We start from the raw sequence: 9,931 nt of genomic DNA, 5'->3' as shown, positions 1-9,931 counted from the left end.
AGGAAGGGACCCATTTGGCAAATGTCTCCTGCTGAGGCCTCCTGGGTGCCAGAGGGCGCTGTGCTCAGCTCTGATGGGAGTCCCGGGGCGTGGAGGCAGGCAAGGGTCCGGCCTCCCCACCAAGGGGCTTGCAAGGGCCTGGGGAGGAGGGCTCCGTGGAGATCCAGGAGGAACCTGGCACAGAATTTGAGTTCCAGAAGGAGCTCTAAGGCTGGAGGTGGTGGCGGCTGGGGCTGCACCCACAGAAGGAGCCTACAGGGCCGTTTGGGACTTGATGGACAGCGACAGGGCCAGCAGGCACGAGGCTGAAGTCCGTGTGCCCCCTTGGAGAGGACTCCCCCACCCTGGGGGAGACGGCAGTGCATCGTCCCATCCCAAACACACAGGAAGCTGACAGCAGGGCCCTGAGTCCCTGCTCGGAAGCTGCCACCTCCCTTCACTCCCACGCGTGGCACTGGCCCGGGCTCTGGGCTGGGCAATGTCTACAGGGACAGCAGGAGCCAGAGCCGAGCGGCGGGGTGAGCGGGGCTGCAGGCTCCCGCTGGTCCGGTCCAGCCTGGGTCTGTCTCGGGCCCCACTGCCGGGTGGGGCCAGCAGGTCCTTCAGCTGCCCGGGCCACCCAGAGAAGCCCGGGCTGCAGAGAGGGAGGGGCCCCAGCTGCTGCCTGCCACCTCCCAGTGTTGTGCACGTGAACCTGAAAGCCCCTCTCAGCCGCAGTGAGAGACCGAGGAGGTGCATGGAGCCGGGAGCAGGTGCATGTGCGGAATGCCAAGGGCGTGCACGCTTGTGTGCAAGCAAGCGCGTGAGTGTGCACGGACGGTGTGGCTTGCGTGGGCATCCGGGGGTTGCCTAGGGGATCCAGCACCAGCGATGTGACAGTCACACGAGTGTATGTGTCCAAGTCTCTGTCTCCGTAGTTTCTCACTGCCTCCAGGGGCTGCGGCTCCCTCCTGCCTGGTTTGTGGCCCCTGTGCACACCCAGGGGCCCTGGCTGCCCCTTCCTCCCATACCACCCATCACCCAACCAAGTAGGATCCTCTCTTCCCATGCAAATTTTTTTTATTATCACTTAAAACCTTAGAAAGCTCTTCCGGAAGTTTAAGGAACATTGAAGAAGTTAAGGAAAATCTATAAATGCTTTTCCAGAGGGTAAGAAAGAATTTGGTTACTTGCCTACTAGCTGGTCTAGAGTTTTATTACTTATTTGTGTAAGTTTTAAGTTTTATAATCTGTCCGGAGATCGCTGAACGTCGAACATGAAGTGTCGGTTAATTTCCTCTCTGGTCCCCCTTGTCTCACGGCCGGGTCGCACTCGCTGTATCCTGAGGTGCGTTCCTGGGTGGGATGGGTCCTTCCGTGTAATCGCTGCTATACGTTTTGTCCCATGTACATTTTGGCATGTACTTCTGATTTCATTCCAGTACAGTACAATTGAATTATGGCTCCTTGAGATTACGTTTCATTGAAGCTTTTACAGCCCAAGAATTAAAACTACGGAACTGTGGGGTTTAAAAAAAAGATTTATTGTATTTATTTGAAACAGTTGTGGGGGAAGCTTCCATCCACTGGTTCACTTCCCAAGTGGATGCAATGTCACAACTGGGCCAGACCAAAGCCAGGAGCCAGGAGCCTCTTCCGGGTCTCCCACACAGGTGCAGGAGCCCAAGCACTTGGGCCATCTTCCACTGCTTTCCCAGGTGCATTAGCAGGGAGCTGGATTGGAAGCAGAGCAGCTGTGGCTGAGCCCACTGTCCCATACTGCCTGCTCCTGACTATGGGTTTTCAAGTCAGACTGGTGGGGATTCACTTAAGAGCTTTGCTGCTTGGGCCGGCGCCACGGCTTACTAGGCTAATCCTCCGCCTGTGGCGCCGGCACCCTGGGTTCTAGTCCCGGTTGGGGCACCGGATTCTGTCCCGGTTGCTCCTCTTTCAGTCCAGCTCTCTGCTGTGGCCCGGGAGGGCAGTGGAGGATGGCCCAGGTCCTTGGGCCCTGCACCCAAATGGGAGACCGGGAGGAAGCACCTGGCTCCTGGCTTTGGATCGGTGCAGCGCTGGCCATAGCGGCCATTTGAGGGGTGAACCAGCAGATGGAAGTCCTCTCTCTCTCTCTCTGCCTCTCTGTAGCTCTGCCTTTCAAATAAATAACTAAGTTTTTAAAAACAAACAACAACAACAAAAAGAGCCAGGAAGGCAGGTGAGAAGTGGGGGCCGGGGTGGAGGAGGTGACAGGGACATCAGGGTTGATGCTGATGGTGTGTGGTGACCATGGTGACGAGTGGTGCTGAGGGTGCAGGGAGGTGGGGTGACGGGGGAGGCAGGGTGGGATGCGGAGGGGGTCAGGGTGTGGGTGGGGGAGGTGCAGGAACAGACAAGTAGACAGATGGGATCAGGGCGGGTGACAGCAGATTTGGGACAAGGAGCTGGGAGGCGTGGAGAAGGAGTCTAGGGTTCGAGCCACGGGGCTGCTGTGAGCCTCTGGGAGGGGGCAGTGCCGGACATGCAGCTGGGGGGGGGGGCGAGGTGTCCGAGGCACAGCCGCTGGAGGTAACACCGATGGCCTGCATTGAGCAGGGCGGGGCAGGGGGCAGAGGAATGTGGGGGCGAGGGTCTCAAGGAGCTGGTGGGCTACAATGTGGGTGGAGCCCCAGGGAGGTCCCTGCTGACCCCGGCGGGGGCGGGGTGGAGGACAGGCCAACGAGGAGCGAGCAGAGGGGACAATCTATGCAGGGGAGAGACAGGGATAGCCAGAGGGGGTCGTGGGGCTCGGGAGGGCTCCTGGTGACATCTCAGTGGGACAGCGAAGTGACAAGGACAAGGGAGCCGTCACAAGAGGTGGCCGGCACCAGGGCCGTGGGGGAGGGGCTGGGGAGGAGGAGAGAGCAGGCTGCAGGCCAGTGCACCACGAGGACTCCTAGGGAAGAGCGCCTGGGCTGGTGATGGCCAGAGCAGGCTTTGCAGAGTGGCAGGCAGATAGCCAAGACCCCCCCTCCACACACTGGGCCCGATCTCTGGGCTCAGAGTGCGACCCCTGGACCTACTGGGGTTGATGGTGACTCCTGGGACCCGCCTTCTGTCCAAGAACCCTCCGACCACAGCCCCGGGGACATGCCGTTCCGAAACGCCACTCTTCCACCTCGTGCAAACCCACACCCCCCCTACCCCGACCCCAGCCCCTGGGGGGACCACAGGCCAAGTCCCACCCCGCCCGGCCAGGGTGAGAATTCCGGCCGCACGCCCCTGTGATGTGGTCACTTTGGAAAAATGTTCATCAAATATTCTCCTCCGTGTTTCCTTTCTTTCCCAGGCTGGATTCCTAGAAGACAGGAATTTATGGTGTGAGAGCTCCAGCCCCCGCAGCCCTGCAGCCAAGGTCAACAGCACGAGGCAGGCGGCGCTGCCAGGCGGGAGGGGGACGCGACTCGAGACGCGCATTGCACAGAAAACCAAAGTCCTTGCATTAAAAAAAAAAAAGTTCTCCCCTTCCAGTTCCCTACCTGGGAACTCCAACGAAGTCACCCACCCTGGCCTGGACGCGCCCCTCACCTCTAGGAGACGGGGCCTGTACAGCTGCTGCCCGGGGGTCTCTTGGACCCTCAGAGGATCTGAGACCCCTGCTCTGCAGCCCCCGTGTCCCCTTGGGGTGCCAGGGTACCCACGGAGCCCCATCCTCAGGCAATCAAGCCCCAAACTTTGCCCCAGAGTCCTCCTAAGGGGGAGCCTGTGTCACCTCGTGTCCCACAGGTGTCTGGGGTCCCGATGGCCCCCACATGGTGAGCACTCAGTGCCCGAATGACTGGACACTAGGAGGCCGTCTCCCCCTTCCCCCCCACCGAGCCTCGAGTCCCTGAAGGCAAGTCACCAGCCGCGTGGCCACTCATTCACCTGTCACTTGGTTCGTCCGTGCAGGAAGAGTGAGGCGGAGGGAAGAGTGGCGGACCGTGACGCGAGGCCAGGAGAGGCTGCAGGTCCCCTGAGGACAGAGTGACCGCCGTGGGGGTGAGGAGCAGGACCGTGGCCCCAGAGGAGCTGCGTCCTGAGAAGCGTCTAGGGTTCACAGGCGGACACGTTGTGGGGGAGGGGGGGAGCATTCCAGCTAAGTCTGCGGCATGTGCAAAGGCCCAACGTGTTTATACCTTGGTAAGACTTCATATAAATACATTCTCAAATCCAAAAGAAAAAATGGGCTTTGGCAAACCCCATGTCTGGATTTCTTGCTTGGAAAGTGAGGCCTTGGCCTGCCCAGGAGCCCAGGCAGCAGCAGAGAACAAGGCCGGATGCGTGCCAGGTCCCTGCTCCTTCCTCCAGGCCGCCCCAACCCCAGGTTCCCCCAAGAGGGGCCCCCTCTTTGCCTCCGTCCTGTGTGCTCCTCACCTACCTCCCACGGCTGCCTCCCCAGGGATGTCGGGTGCCTCCCCCAGTGGCAGAGGGGCGACCCAGGGTCCTTCTCTGTTCCCTGGGCGCACGGGGTAGAAAGGATCTGAACTTCAGCATATATATATATTCACACATAATTTAAAATCTCTTTTTGGCTCCCAAGTGCAGAGGTCTTGCACTGCTCCCTTATCCTTGGTGGAGGGGGTGTTCCAAGACCCCCAGTGCGTGCCTGAAACTGTACATGGTGTCCTCAGTTTCTCCCTACAGATCCATACCCGTGACCTCCTTTCTGCTTCTCACCCAGAGGAAGCACTTGCCAGCAGCGCCACTCCAGCACCTCCAGGACATTGTTAGGGACGATCAAGGGGACTGCAGTCCCCGGACGGCTGATCCAATCTTCAGACAGCTGCCGAGGGACTACCGGGAGGGTAGCGCATACAGCACGGACACGCCGGACAGAGGAGTGGTTCCTGTCCTGGGCAGGATGGAGCAGGGGGGCTTCAGATTTCATCACGTAGCCAGGCATGGTGCAATGGGCGAAGCTGCTGCCTGTGATGCTGGCATTCCATATCGGAGCACTGGTTCAAGTCCCGGCTGCTCCACTTCTGATCCAGCTCCCTGCTGATGCACCTGGGAAGGCAGCAGAAGATGGTCCAAGTCCCTGGATCCCTGCACCCACATGGGAGACCCAGACGAAGCTCCTGGCTCCTGGCTTCAGCCTGGCCCAGCCTTGGCCGTTGTATCCATTTGGGGGAGTGAACCAGCAGATTGAGGATCTCTCTCTCTCTCTCTCTCCCTTTCAAATAAATAAGTCTTTTAAAAATTCATAAATGTCATCCCCCAACATGTCACTTCATCGTGGAATCCCTCACTGAACAGAAACCCTTAATGCCAATGGGGCACTTTTTAAGGACCTCAATAAACTTGCTCTAAAATGCACACAGAAGAATAAAGACTTGCACACAGCATGGGGACCTTGAGAAAGAAGTTCAGACTCTTTGTACCCCGTGCGCCCGTGCTGGGGGACTCGTCCCATCTGATCTCTGCACTTGGAGCAGAGCTGCGAGAACCCAGCTGGGATGGTATCGGTGCGAGCCAGGGCAGTCAGCCAGCAGGTGCGCCAGCAGGAGCGGCTCGGTCAAAGGTGCAGGCTGGCCATCACAGAGCCCAGCGAGAGAGGGGCTTCACGTACCAGGAGGACGGAGTGGGCTCCCTTGGAGGGGACCGCATTACAACTAGAAAGAGAAACAGAGCCCGTCTTCCAGAGAGACATCGGGCGCCATGTGAGCTGCCCTACTGCAGGGGTGGAGAAGGCTTCCCAGTGCACGCTCCGCGGGCACAGGCGGCCCCCTGGCCTTATCCCACAGGAAGTGGTGTTTCCTCCCGGACGCGGCTGGGCCCTGCCCACGTGTGACTCATGGGCCGCCCTCCGGCTCTCGAGGCTGGCAGCCTGGCCCGCCCTTCCCGTGGGGTACCCGGGAGGGAGCAGCAGGCAATGCTCCCCCTTATCTCACCCTTACCCACAGACATGAGGTCAGGGCCGGAGACAGCGGAGGGTCAGGGAGTGGTCAGAGGTCGCTGTCCTTTTGTTGGGGGTGGGGGTAAGCTATGCAGATCCTGACCAGCCTCCGGAGCTGACAAGACATGTGAGACCCCGAGAACAAAGGAAGAGGGGTGTCTCGCACCCAGAGCAGTGGGGAGGGGGGTCGCCCTACCGTGCTCTGGATCCCAGGGTCCCACCTGGGAGATGGCCCCATGCGGGGACACCCGTGCCAGCCCCAGGCCTGTCTCCGAAGCACTCAGAGTCCACTGTATATTTGTATTTGGGTCCTGACACTCGGGTGCACGACCCCCAGGCCTGCATCGGGGGCTGGGCCTTGCACAGGTGTCCCCGTGGGTCTCCACGTGTGACACGGACACACAGGCGGCAGCTCCTGCTTCATCTGGCCACACCAGCGGCCCCTTTTCCGAAGGTCCCTGACACCTGAGACCAGCTGACATCCTACCCCTCCACGTGGGGTCCTCGCCCCTGCCCGCAGCAGTCGCGAGTGGGCAGCCAGACCGCCAGCCTCCAGTCCAGTCTGCCCCCACCCCCGGCCAGCCTGCAGGGACCGGGAGGGGACCCGAGTCACCCCCTCGAGCCAGAGCCACTGTTTATCTCTGCCGGTGGAGGCATCCCCTGGAGCCTGTTCCCCTCCTGGGGCGCCAGGCCTGAGGGTCTCCGTCCAGGGTGAGCTGGGGCAGGCGCAGGGTGCCCACTCTATGGTCTACGCCTCCCCCAGCATGGGGCCCAGCTGCACACAGAATGAAAAGCATTTTCTGGATTCTCCCAAGTAGAAAGCAGTGGATGAGAGAGAGGTGTATGTGGGTGCACATACAGAGAGATCCACACTGATAATACACACACAGAGATATACACACACAGGTACACACATAGACACACACAGAGATACACACAGAGAGAGATCCACACTGATAATACACACACAGATATGCACATAGACACACACACAGATCACACAGGTACGCACGCAGCCACACACAGGTATACAGACACAGAGATACACACAGAGTGATCTCCACACTGATAGACACACACAGCTATACACACAGGTACACACAGAGATACACACAGACATTCACATTGATATACACACACAGGTACACACATAGACACACACACAGAGATACACACAGGTACACAGATACACAGACACAGGTGCACACAGAGATACACACAGGTACACAGACACACACACATAAGGATACCACAAGAGTCCATGGAGACTGGAATTAACAGGTGAGCCGGGGCGGGCGTTGGGTGTGATGGCTTAGATAGCACCCCACTCCAGAGCGCCTGGCTCAAGTCCCGGCTTCTCTGCTCTGACACCAGCTCCCTGCTAACACGCTCCCTGGGAGGTGGCAGGGGGTGGCTCAAGTACGTGGGTCCCTGACGCCCACACAGGAACCCGGATGGAGCTCTGGTGACCCAGCCCCTGGTGTTGTGGACATTTGGGATATGAACCAACAAATAAAAGATTCTCTCTCTCTCTCTCTCTCTCTCTCTCTCTTTCTCTCTCTCTTTCCGCCTTTCAAGTAAAATAAAAAATAAATAAATAAAGTTTCTTTTGGTGCAAAGTTCTGAAATCTGGGCTTGCTTTTTCTCAATACGACTTTCCATGAGCCTCATGCTGTCACTCAGGGCGCACATGGCGAGGTGCACCTGCAGGGCCGAGGTTCTCAGCCGCAGGGCCCATGATTTGCAGGGGGACACACACATCCTCTGCGAGCCCACAGGGAGTGGGACGTGAATTCTCACCAGCAGAAAGCGTCTGTGTGGACAGCACCCCGACCCTCGTGCAGGACCCAGCTGGGCCCTGTAGCCCCTCCTCAGGGCTGCCCCCTCCCTGCCCATACCTGCTCCCTCCCACCCTCGCTCCCGCTTCCCTCAGCCCTGCCTCCAGCCCAGTGCACACAGAGGCTTCGGTGTGTGTACGCTTGCGTGTCCTGGATCCCTCAGGCTGCAGTGCCTTTTACTACGTTCTATTTTGTTCAGTGCAGCCTGTGCCCTGGACCACCCCTCCCCCACACCCACTCCCAATGTTCCCAGGAGCCTGCCACGGGGAGAACCCCGGGGGCCGGGTCTCTATGCCCCTGAGCCCTGGAGGGGGGCAGCCGGAGAACGAGAACCCAGAGGGTGGCTCCCAGGATCCCCTGGGCCCGCTCCTGCCTTCCCAGGCACACACCGTGGGAAAGCACGCTCAGGGCAGGCACTGGAGACCCACGGCCACCTCACAGGCATGGAGAGGGGCCTTGTCCACCCGAGATTCCAACAAGAGCAGGATAGACGTGGACGGAGATGCAGCCTTCGACACACAGGCTGTCCCAAAAATCATGCTTGTTGCCCAAGCCCTGGGTCTGTGCCAGGCCCCGGGGCCAGGGGTCATACACCACCCTCCAGCTGTCCTTCCTCCCCTTGTCCTTTGCTATCTGGGTTGCTCCATGTCCACTCTGTGAGGCCCTGGGGGCCCTCCCCGGAGCTGGGACCTGCGCCCCATTCTGCGGACCTCACACAGAAGGGGACGCCTCCCCCACTTTCAGGGGAGACCTCTACACCGGGTCACCGGCTCTGCAGAGACAGGAGCTCCTGGGAAGACAGGAGCCCCCGGGGCCCCCGTCTGCCTCCCGAACTGGGTGGGAGCCAGGGTGGGGTGGCAGGAGCAGGGAGGCGTTGGGGAGCAGCTGCCTGATTTACGAGGGAAGCAGTGATGGGAGCACCTGGCAAGGTGGGCACGCAGGACAGACCCTCACAGATAAGAACCCAGAAGTATGCAAGCCATGTAAACAGCAGGGGGCGGGCGCTGCGGCTCCCCACTCCCCCGTACCAGCCGGAGATGCTGGGACCCACAGGCATCGGGTCCACCTGGGACGGAAGTGCAAGACCCAGGGCTGGGCCCGGCTCACCCTCGCCCCAGCCCGTGTGGACCCTTCCATCGCCCCCGCACGGCCACCTCCACACCACAGTCGGCTGTCGCTCCCGCAAGACCCCCTCTGTGCCCTCCTCATTGGAGCTCTGCCCAGCTCTGCTTCTCGCTCAGGGCAAACCTGCCCCATGGTTGTCCTGAATCCCCTTGCCTTCCCGGAGCCCAGCCACCTGCTCTGTCCCCTGGCTGACCACATCTACTCTCCCCAATTTTTTTTTAAGATTTATTTATTTATTCAAGAGGCAGAGTTACAGAGAGAGGGAGAGACAGACAGAGAGGTCTTCCATCCGCAGGTGCACTCCCCATATGGCTGCAATGGCCAGAGCTGGGCCAATCCGAAGCCAGGAGCCAGGAGCTTCTTCTGGGTTCCCATGTGGGTGCAGGGGCCCAAGGACTTGGGCCATCTTCTGCTTTCCCAGGCCATAGCAGAGAGCTGGATCGGAAGTGGAGCATCGGGGACATGAACTGGTGCCCATGTGGGATGCCAGCACTGCAGACGGTGGCTTTACCCACTATGCCACAGTGCCAGCTCCCCATTCTTCTGAATTTGACCCTCAGGGTCACCGCCTGCCCATGTCCCCTCCTTTGTGGCCCCTCACGGCCATTCAAGTGCAGCCTCCTGAGCCCTCTGCACTCCGCTCAGTGTGCCCACCGGTTCTGGCCACCTCTGGACCTTAGTACACTCATCACCTTGGCCCTTCCTCACTTTGCTCTGCTGGCCAACTCCTATTTGATCTTCAAAACCCGCTTTGTACGTGCCTTCCTGCAGAGTCCCTCCAGTCTCTGCAACACAGGGCAGCCTCCACCTCACCCAGCCTCTTGGTTACAAGACTCAGCACCCCTGTGAGCCCGCCCTGTTCCAGAAGGCCTCGGATGTGTCCTCTTGGTGGGGGGGGTCTCAGACCTCCAGCTTGGGTCACTGAGGTTCTAGAATCCCCACGTGCAAGGTTTGCAAAGTGTTTTGCAAAGTGGCCCTGCACTGACAGGAAACAGCATCATCTCCCCCTGCCCCCCCAAACACATTCCTGGCACCTGCTGCTGTCCCCCTGGCCCAGCCCTGGGCTCAGGGATGA

At 59.7% G+C, this 9,931-nt stretch overlaps 1 long non-coding RNA gene across 1 annotated transcript; it reads right to left on the bottom strand.

Moving 5' to 3' along the window:
• Positions 1-1,041: 1,041 nt before the first annotated feature.
• LOC149120364 (uncharacterized) lies at positions 1,042-3,309 on the bottom strand. The gene is made up of 2 exons (XR_016225653.1): positions 3,039-3,309; positions 1,042-1,499 (listed from the first exon to the last, which is right to left on the bottom strand). It is a non-coding gene; the product is annotated as an uncharacterized LOC149120364 (long non-coding RNA).
• Between the last annotated feature and the right edge of the window lie 6,622 nt (positions 3,310-9,931).

The sequence above is a fragment of the Oryctolagus cuniculus genome, chromosome 19, assembly GCF_051225735.1.
Source record: "Oryctolagus cuniculus isolate XC-2025 breed Fujian yellow rabbit chromosome 19, ASM5122573v1, whole genome shotgun sequence".
Taxonomy (NCBI): domain Eukaryota; kingdom Metazoa; phylum Chordata; class Mammalia; order Lagomorpha; family Leporidae; genus Oryctolagus; species Oryctolagus cuniculus.
The sequence above is the reverse complement of the archived record's forward strand: the minus strand, read 5'-3'. Positions and strand labels throughout refer to the sequence as shown.